The sequence below is a fragment of the Euwallacea fornicatus genome, chromosome 23 (assembly GCF_040115645.1).
Source record: "Euwallacea fornicatus isolate EFF26 chromosome 23, ASM4011564v1, whole genome shotgun sequence".
Taxonomy (NCBI): domain Eukaryota; kingdom Metazoa; phylum Arthropoda; class Insecta; order Coleoptera; family Curculionidae; genus Euwallacea; species Euwallacea fornicatus.
In genome coordinates, this window is record NC_089563.1 from 1,769,095 (window position 1) to 1,780,156 (window position 11,062).

The following is an 11,062-nucleotide window of genomic DNA, read 5'->3' on the forward strand; positions in this document are numbered from 1 at the left end:
TTCGTCACCAGTCACAATTCGATGAAGAAATGACCTTCTGTCATACCTGGTGAGCAACAATCGGCAAGTGGTTTTTCGATTTTCTTGCTGTCTTTCGTTGAGTTCATGTGGAACCCATTTTCCTATCTTCTGAATTTTTCCCGTAGCTTTCAAACGAGTGGAAACGGCTTCTCGTGTCACATTTCATTGGTTCGCTAATTGTTGTTGCGTCTGAGTATCGTCCTCATCTAACAAAGCTCGCAACTCGCCGTCTTCAAACTTTTTCGGTGGTTTTCCACGCTCTTCGTTGTTGACGTCAAAATGGCCACTTTTGAATTTTTTAAACCGCTCACAGCACTGTGATTTTCCAAGGGCATGTTCACCGTAAGCTTCAACAAGCATGCGATGTGACTCTGCAGCCGTTTTTTTCAAGTGGTAACAGAAAATCAATGCTTTCCAATGTAGGCACAAAATTCGACATACTCAAAGCTATTGCAAACTGTACTGCAGTATTGAACCTGTATTGTTATGATTTGAAAATCATTCTCAGATGTAAATTAGAGATATAGTACTCTAATAACACGATAAGGTAGTACCTATATTGACCACTAGGGATATTTGGAGGCAAATTCCGGTTTCATATTTACAGACCTGGTACATGGCTTGTAAATATTCCGTAAGTTAGGTTTATGGAATGGGGCACGAGAGCGATTTGCCCTCAGGTTACGCCCATGGTTCGCGTTACCCGGTGGCCTGGATTTTTTCCACGATGCTTTGTCGGCGTGGGAAGTGAAACGCGGGTTCCCTTCGGCGAAGTCCTCGCCAAGGGCTGGGTGCCAGACGTGGACGTAACGGTTCCATGCGGGAAGCAGCCCGATACCTTTAAGTATTGTCTAGTCATGGTACGTCCACGGATGTCAATGCCTAAAGCTTTGGGAGAACGGGGATGGTCTCTGTTTTGGTCGGCCCTTCCTGGCGGAGACTCGAGACTCAAGGGTCGTGCCCGAGTTTTGTAAATTTAAATAATATATCCGTATCGTTAAGCTCACGCGACTTTTATTTCAAAGCCCCTAAAGATCCCCAACTCAACACAGGAACTCTTTTAATCATCCACCCCCAGATAACGAGAGAAAAACCTACACGGATGTATACTGATGATTATTCGATTTCAAAAAATAAAATTAAAAATAATTTAAATAACCAATCCAGTTATAAAAGTCTTATTTTTCAAAATACGCTCAATCATTATGAAATTACGTCATAGAGGTACTCGGAATGATTTATGCGATGTACGCTCCTCAAATACGTTTATAAAAAAAAAAAATCAGTTTTTCTCTCTTTGGACGTGTTCCCCTTGTCACATTACATTGCTAAAATTTATAGAAAATTTAGGAAAAAGTGCGCTTTCACATAAAAAAATGTATGTCATAAACATTTTATGCGATTTCAAAAGGAAATAATTAAAAAATAAATTCACTTTTCCTCTATTGACGTCTTTGAGATGAAAATTTCCACAGATTGCTTTGACGGAATGTTTTAGGACTCAAATTTATGGAGAATGTAGAGCAAAGTGTGCTCTTTGATAAAAAAATTACGATAAAGAGGTACCGAAAGAGATTCAGAAATTATATGGCGGTTAAATTTTTGTCTCTTTGGACATCTGTAGGTTGGAATTTTCTAAATTGCGCCCTCGTAGGCTGACGTAGGATACGCTTTTTCATTAAAAAAAATTAGGCCATGTAGATACTGGAAATGAAAGAGTCAAAATAAAATAAAAACGCAGTTTTTTCTCTACTTAGACAACTTTAGATTGAAATTCTCAAGACTGCTTAGAAAAGGGAAAGAGTTAATAGTAAGGACGATCCTTCAAACAATCCTGGTCGAACGAATGTTCCAGGGCTTAAATGGAAGAAAGGCGCTCTCTTTCCCGGAGTTTCAATCCGGTCCGTAAAATAGTTATTTACGTGAAGAGGGCTAAAAGAAAATTGCGCCTGAGGCCGAAGTTTGAGGTCCGATGAGAGGCAGAAGATCTTTATTTGGTTAAGGGCGTAATCCCTTTTTCGGCACGTGATACTGGCAACGTTTCAGACACAAACGATATGTCTTGCAATTTCCCATATGCAGGTAGAATAATGTTGTCTGATTGAAACAAGAGGCTGTGAAAAAACAACGCGTGCAAGCCGTAAACTCGCGATTTCCCTAATGGAAACGGTATGTAAACAGAGAGAGTCGATTCATTTGTGCGTAATGTAAAATATCCTAAAACATTCAAGCAAAAGCTCAGAATTTGTCGATTCATTTCACATTAAAAAAAAACAAACGAACAACCTAAATTAAAAAAAAAAAACTTTTTTGAACGAGCTCCTGAATTAAAAAATGGGACAAAACAAGTCCAATGATTTTGTCCGAGGCTGTATGACTCGAAAACGGTTTGCCGGATTCCGTAAGGACGATCATCACGAAATAATCCCTTGAAAAGCTTTAAATATCGAAAAATATACACAGTGGACTAGTTAAAATAAGTGAAAGTCGGATGGATGAAAGCAGCAATTTTTTTCAAATCGCTATTTTCTTGGAGCTCAACGATGTCGAAACGGTTGGAGATTTATCTATTGGCACTTATGTTGGGAGTCATCCATCGGGGAAGCATCTTTTAATATCTAAAAATATACAGGGTGTGCCAGTGAAAATGTCTGTATGTTGAACGTCAGAAGATGAAAACAGTACAACCAAAATTTAGTGCGTCGTTGTATTGTACGGTTACCTCTGAACCTCAATGTCGCCAAAACAGTTGGAGATTTACCTAGGGGCGCACATCAGGAATCATCAGTTGAAAGTAACATAAAATATAAAAAAATACACAGGGTGTCCTATTTTGGAAAGCTCGCTTTAGGTCGTTGCATGATGTGAAAAACTTTTCTGCAAATTTGCACCGTATGAGTGCCTTGAAGGCTCCCCAACTTCGAAATGGTTTAGTGCGTTTCTTTAATAGCGCTCTGCCCTAAGCTGAACAAACCCGGACTACAATAGCAATTGTGCCGACATTGAACACGGAGCAATTTTGTTAAAGTGGTTCGTAACAATGTTATTTTGGCTGGGCAATGCAAGTTTTAATAATCCATTTCCTGCTACTCTAAAACCACTTAATACCATCAACATAAAGTGAAGTGCTCCTTGTAATACATATTGCAGCAATGAGCATTAAGCCACTTCCGCTCATAGCCCTTAAAGGCCAGTTCACATGCAAATAAAGTTGTTTCGTGTTAATGTTCTAAACATTATCCGAAACGATATTGTCGTAATAACAATAGCCGATGGCGAATATTCCAGCTAAACCGAATGACAATGTCTGTTATGTATAGGGAAGCAAATCCACCTTATGGTGAAAACGACCCTTAAGCGCTGGATAAGTCCCGGTTCAAAAATTCCGAGAACTTTGCTCGTTTACTATTGCAAATTGCGTTCATAATTTAATGTCTTGAAATGTAATTTGGAATAAACTTAGAAACCCCAAAGCAGCGAACCAGTATCTTGCCGTTGGAGTTGAATGATTAAAACTTAACAATCTACAAGGGCGTTGCCAAAAGGTATACGCGAACACAAGTTAAGCTTCAATTTAAATAGGAAATGTAATATTCAAGAGTTGCTCGGCATATACAAAAGGATACAGAACATGTTTCGAAATTGGGTCGTTTGTAAGCACATCTCGAATGCCAAATTACCCAACTCCAAGTTAATTTCGGGTCAAGGATAGATGTTGTCCTGTTCAAATTTCTGAATTGCATAATTTATGAACTTATGACATGCAAATTGTCATTTTTGTCTATGACAATTCGTTTTGACCCTTGCTGATGCATATTGATGAGGTTTCTCGTCATTACAACTTCACGTTTCGTTGCGGGAAATTGGGGGAAAATATTTGAAGTGACAAATGTAAATTGCGGTATATTTTGGGGGACGTGACCTACCTATGTGAATTGCAATCCCTGAAGTATCCGACCTAACATTTCGAGTAAAAAATAAAAAAATTGGACAATATTGCATTACTTCTCGACATAGTCTCCTTTGAGAATGGCGCGCCTTTCCCAGCCATGTTTTATACCTTGTTTGTGGCAAGAAGCGTCGGATGATTCAAAGCGAGCATCAACCTCCGACTCCACCTCTTCATTATCGGTAAATTTCTTTCCACCGAGCCATTTCTTCAACTTTGGAAATGGAAAATAATCTGTGGGGGTTAAATTTGGCGTGTAAGGTGGGCGAGGAAAAAGTTCGAAACCCAGTTGATTGATTTGGCCCATAACGATCTCGGAAGTGCTGGCTGGTGCGTTGTCTCGATGAAACAAGGCTTTCCTTCTTTGCCAAATGCACTTGCCTTTTCCTCGTTAAAATGCTGCAATAAATTTATATAATATTCTCCGTTTATTGTTTTTCCTTCAGAGAGGAAAAAAGGTAAAAAAATGATCTCGCACGCATCCCAAAAAACTGATACCTATCACCTTTCCTGCAGACAGACCATTTCTCGCCTTCTTTGACGCCTCATTTTCCTCTTTCCGTACATTGTCTTGACTGCTCTTTCATCTCACGTGTGAAATTCTTGACTCATACTTCATCCATGGTTATGAATCGATGCAAAAACTTGTCTTTATCGCTGCGAAACTTTGCTAAAGACTCCCCTGAAACATCCTCACGACGCTGTTTTTGTTCATCTTGCGCCCGGCAAATTGCGACGTCCAGTACTTTTTGAAATCCGCGTTTTCCAACACAATTTTGTGGATTTTCACCGCAACATCTGGAGCGATCAAATCTGGAGTGTCGTCGGGTCGACCACTGCAGAGTTCGCCTTGTTAGCAGGTACCACCGCGTTTACGCGCTCCAATGTTTGGAAATTGTTAACGAAAAACCAGATTCCTCCGGAGTAGAATCTAACTTCCCTTTGATGTTGGATGGACTAAGATCTTTCAAATGAAACTATTGAATCACGAATCGATCACCAATGTTTGCCATGTTCACAAAATCACTAATCAACGTAGCATTCTTAAATTTCGAACGTGAGTTTCTTACGGTCAGGTCTATGTAGTACAGGCAAATTTCTTAAATATAAATCGCCATCTATATATCCGGTAAGGTCATTCTGGGACTATCTTCGTAGCTTAACACTTTTACCACGTGTAAACTTTATTCCCTTACCTTAAAAGCGTCCAGACCACAGTACAATATATCAAGTTGTGATGCAAACCTTAAATTGTTCCTTGAAAACAATTACACGCGTACATGTAAATTAAACCCCCTTGAAAGGCAGGAAGTTTCTAGTGGTCTAAGATCTACCTCAGAATTTCACGGAGTCAACGATAACTCTTCCAGACGACCTTTGTGAACAGCAGGTGCTGCAAGGTACGTGGGTGTTCGTCGGAGCTCAACTTTGCTCAGATTTTACTGATTCTCAGTGCATTTTTTTGATGAGTCTCTTCTTCCGTCCAACCGCATTTTCGTTTCTAATTTAGAGCAGCATCTGAATTACGTATTGTTGAAAATTTGAATATTTTCCAGGCCCAGTGTCTTCGTAAGAACTCCACTTTGTAGGGCCAGTTACTTGAAGTTTTTCGTACTTCTTGTAATTTGCTTAGTTCCGTTCCATTTTTGAAAATTTTCTCCCAGATAAGTTTCTTCAAAAGTTCTTAGTTTGTCTTTATTAGTTTTATCTGTATTTTAGGCCGTTGCCTTGGATTTGTTTAATATTTGTCTTTCCTGGCAATTTCTAAATTCTTTTTTAATCTCAATCCATTTCCAATTTAGGACGTTGTTTCAGCTCCGATTTGTTGAAATTTTGGAGGGTTTTCCGCTCTTAGTTTCTTTTGCAGTATGATCCTTGTTTGCCGCAAATAGTTTTTTTGATTTGTTTAATACAGTTTTCTCACTTTCCTGTTACTAGTTTTTTTCTTATTTAAGATTTCTGCCCGTCCTGAAATACATTAAATTTATGGTTTTCTGTGGCTGAGTTTCGAATAGTTTGTGCATAAAATCAATTATTACTAGATAGATCTTGCCCTCTAGACACCTGCTCGACAGATTTTCATAAAACCATATAAATATCTGAAAATGATCACCGCTGAGACTATGTACAGTTCTGAGCGGTTTAAGTTCCTAAGATTATAGTTCCAGATATTGAGGCTTAGTTTTTACCTAATAGGCAGCAAATAGGGCCTAACTATACCCGGAAATATTAAAAGGGCACATGTGCGAAACTAAATCACGTTCAGGGCTCATGCAACATAGTTTTTTCAGTGAGGAGACACAGAAATATATATTCGGTCGGAAGAGTAATGTACCTTTTTGACATTTAATTCTTTGGTATATATCCAGGGCTGCAAAGTTGAGTTTTAGATGCAAGTATTCCACGGAGAATACTTAACGAACTTCTGGAAACAGATTTAGGAACGTGGGAACAATATTCAAATGCCCCAAAAACAAAGCACTGATATTAATTAAGGCCCAAATTATAGAAGTTTTGTTAAGTTTAGCAGATACATAACATATTGTTAACTCGGAACTGGAAATTTATCATTTTCATTGCGCCATTTCCATGCAATTCGTATCATCGAGCTATAAGGTTGTCAGAACTTCAGAAATTGGCTCTTATCAAACAAACTTCTTCTGAAACAGTATGAGTAAGATTTAGATCGAGTATGCACATGAGACATGTGATACGAAGTGACAAATTTATAAGTATGACAAATGTATAAGTATAAACCGTGTATGAAGGTGGAAATGCTCGGAATAAAGTTTTCTTGTTTCCCTACATTCTCCCCAATGTGTTTCTGTAATAAGTTTGGAATTTATAGCGTTTACGCAAAAGTAGGTAAAATGAATATGAAGTAATAAAATTACAAAATGGGAATTTGCAAGCAATTTTGTTCACTACCAATTACATTGCAAATTACATAAGTCATTATATACAATTTAATCACTTACTTCGCTTTCATTATTTTTTTGCGGAATTTAAGTTAAGAATTTCTGCGGAAACGCTCAAAATTTCTAACTTAAATTATTTCCTTCAGACAATAAATTTTCTATTTACGAGTAATTATATTTCTGGAAGTTGAAATCTTCTACGCCAGTGGAGCCGCTGCAAGACTGCATTTTTCATATCTCTACGAAGTTTTGGTCGTAACTTCATGGTTCCCTTATCTTCCGGATAATTAATTTGATGCTCTTCACTCACAGCCTGGATTACATGCAAATCTACGTTCAGATAGTCTCGATCGCTAGTTCTTAGGCAGTCTTGATGGCTTAAAGTACAGGCCTCATCAGGGGCAAACTTCTTCTGAAGGGCCTTCGCAGATTACCGGAACACACTCCTAATGATACACCAACGAAACGGAGAAATCGCTAGTTGTTGGAGATATCCTCTTCTAAGTAATTTCCATGACGAATGAGATTTGCATCAAAAGTTTGGTTATGAAACGCGCTGATACGGGCGAAGAGTATAGGGATAAGAACATTAAGAGGCTGTTGATGGTTTTAACTTTTTGAGACAAATATGAGAATTTTTGCGTTTTGAAGTGCTTTTTAGATCGCCTCTAGGGTATTTACTCTATTTAATCAGGTTTTCATTAGTCCTCAACTTCGCCAATAAATATGAGTCGGATCCTCTTCAGTGCTGCAACAGTCCTTCTCCGGACACATCCCTCCTCGTATTTCTCATATGGTGCATCTTGCCCTTAACCAACACTTTACTTGGTGATAAATAACACCACGCTAAAGATGTTAATCAGTCAATGTTAGGTATGAACGAAATAAGATCATCCAGCCTGTCTACCAAAATAACATCTGCTGTGGTCATGAAGCCGGACATCGAATATGCAACGTGATTTGTAGAGGGCATTTCAAATTCGACTCTCACTATTAGGATCTCGAAAACTAGAAGAAATACGAAGAAGTTTCAAAATTGCACGTTTTAGCGCTTGACCAAATGCGGTTTTTAAGTTTTTAATTTTTCGAGTAGTTGTGGACTTGCAGCAACTATTATCAATATGTTGTTTAACGGGCGCTACATTGGATTTTCCGGCAGAAAAATAGTCGTGTACCTAAGGAACAGTCATAATCAAAATGTGCTTATGGTCTTGGATGCGCTAGTCAACCAACGCCAAAAAAATGATAATAAAATCTCCAATTTTTAGTTCTTTCCAGAGATCATCAGAAACGTTTGGAAAATTTGAAAAGGGCATTTGGGCAAGCGCTAAATTGCGCAATTTTTGCTCTATTTATACTTCTTAGTATTTTTTCAAGTTTTCGAGATCCCAATGGTGAGTGTCAAATTTGAAATGCCCTATATATGTTAACTGACCCAACTTGGTTCTGATCTGATCTGGTTTTTCCCATTGGTAAACTGATATAGCTCGATGACCTTACTTTTACCATCCCAGAATCCGCATGTGAACGGACCTAACATTTGCTTTCAACACCACTTGCCTTCATCTGAATACCTACTCCAAGAATTTTAAAACTACCAACTATTTCACTTACTCTGGGTTGAGCTGAACTTACTTGGGCTAATCTGACTTAAACTGACCTTCTTTCTTAGATTAAAATATAATATTTGCAATCGTAGATTCCCGTTTTTCCAATCATCTGAGATAACTATTGGATGAACTTAAGCTGAATTGAATTATGTACAACAAATTTTTTTGTTAAGTGACGACCTAATTTTAAGTTTATTTATAATCTAAACCAACGTTTTTTCCCAGTATCTAATCTAAGTATCTATATCTCGCCTCAGTTCGCTTAGTAATCTGACTAGTCTGCCCTACATTTTTGAAATTTAAATGAGAAAATTCCGTGTTGGTATGGCTTCAAAATTGACAAGAACTTCGTTCTATAGATATAAAGAATTCCTCGATATGTGTAATTTTGACGGCATTCGAAGATAGTATTGCTTGAATGGCATTTAAAGAATAGATTCTCTGCTGTCCTGATCCCATCTTTTCTCAAGTTTCCCAATGATTTATATTGTTAATAATACATCTGTGCCTTCACGATTCTCTGCCTATAAATCTACGTAGTGACTTCGATCATTAAACCAGTACATCTCAAGTGGGTGCCTTGAGAGGAACAATAAAAACGGAAAGAAACTGCACCGAAAACAGTTTAAAAAATCGTTAGTAATGAAAAATGGAGCTTTTCGTTAAAGAAAACTCCTTGAGATCGGGCTCAATCATAGTTCAAACACCTGGGGACGTTAAAGTAGGAACAATCTTCTATCTATCAAGTGCTCCTTCAAAAAGAGCCATTCTGCAACTTCAGCGTTTAATATTAATGAATTTTGTTGCAAAATTGCTGGGATAATAAAAGAAAACCACCAATTCTCAACTCAATCAACTACAACTTAATAGAAATCTTAGTCAAATTAAGAAGAGCTGAAAATTTCAAATTCTTTTTCTTTGTTCAGTTTAAGTGGATTTAGGTTGGGGATATTGTCTTAAGGTCAGTCCAACTGATCCGTCAAAATAAATAACACACCCTAACCCACATGACAACAACCTAATTCCCCGGTAAACTCACTACCCCAATCCTGCGAAAACCACCCCATCAGTCCCAGACTGAACTGTCCAAAGACGGGCACCCTCGAACTGCAAAGAAACGCCTCTTTTCCAGGAAAAATCCCGAATTTCCCAAAATGGCCGTTCGAAACGAAGGCCATCTCGATCAATTCCGCTTTTACAAACTTCCGCAATTTACCTCTCTTCTCCTGTTTTTTTTTTACGGTACTATTCTTACCTTGCACTTATATGGTTAATCCTCCTGTTAGGACCGGAGGAACAACAAGAAAATTCGCGATAGGCATTAACCGAGCGGAACAACAAAAACGATCCAAATATGGCCGTACACGGATATAAAGCGAACCACCAAAACTGTCACTTTTAGACACCCCGCACACCCACTGATTCAATTTCCCATTGCGACTGCCAACAGATTGTCTTATTCCGGTGAGTTTTCCTTGGAAAACAGGGCTTATCCAGGCCTAAGCACCGAATTTTCCAGCGATTTTCCCAAGGAAATATGCCTGGAAAATGGCTATCGCCGCGGATTGCGAAGTTGCGCGGTAGAAACTCCGCTGCCGAATTGGGGTAGAAGCGAAGGACGCTAGGGGTGGTCGTGTGGGGGGTGAGAAAATAGGGGAAGCGTAATAGGGGTCGTGGACCTTGGGCCCTAAAGGGTTGTCTCTACATGTTTTGGGCGATTTATTTTGGCTTTGATGTGTTGGTGGAGGGATGCAAAGCATGCATTGCCGTAAATAAATTAAAATTAACTCGAAGAACAGTCATTTTTGCTTATATGTACAGGGTGACCTTTTGAAGGTAAGTTGAAGGATTGCGTGATCCTAAACTTAAAAATGGACTTTGGCGAACCTATCAAGGTCGATTTTATAGCGTACGGCGTAGATGATTTTGTATTATATTGTAATTTCTTGTATATTTATTGTTTGTCAAATATAGACATAAAGTTTGACAGTAACACTGAACTAAGAAATGCTCTCTGTCTCAGTATGAGAACGTAATTAAATAATGAAAAGTTACATTAAAACTGAGTAAACCGAACTAATTTTTCTTCGACTGGTTTCTATGCTTGCCAATACGATGTTTATTCCATTAATGTTCATCGATTCGAATTCAATAAATGATAAAAAAAAATAGAAAAATAACACTTTCTTTCGTCACTATTTGAATTTTAAATATCTCAAAAACAAGATCTAACCCAGGAAAATGGTTAGCACCATTGGACTCAGCGTACTCAAATTAGGTTTTCCCCCTATCGGTACCCCGCTTGAAGGATCTCGCATCAAGCACAGAGTTATAGAATTCAATTATTCCGTCACACCAAACGTAGCCATCATGATAGAATATTTATTCAGGAATAGTTTTTACAGATAATGGGAATCTCTCGAATATTTTCTCAGCTTCAAGTTCTTCGAAACAGACACGGAATTAGAATAATTGAGTTCGTCTTTTATACTTCACATCAATAAGTTAAAAACAAGTAAAATTTATCAAAGCTGGCGTTTTGAGGCGTCACTTTCTAGGAAAAT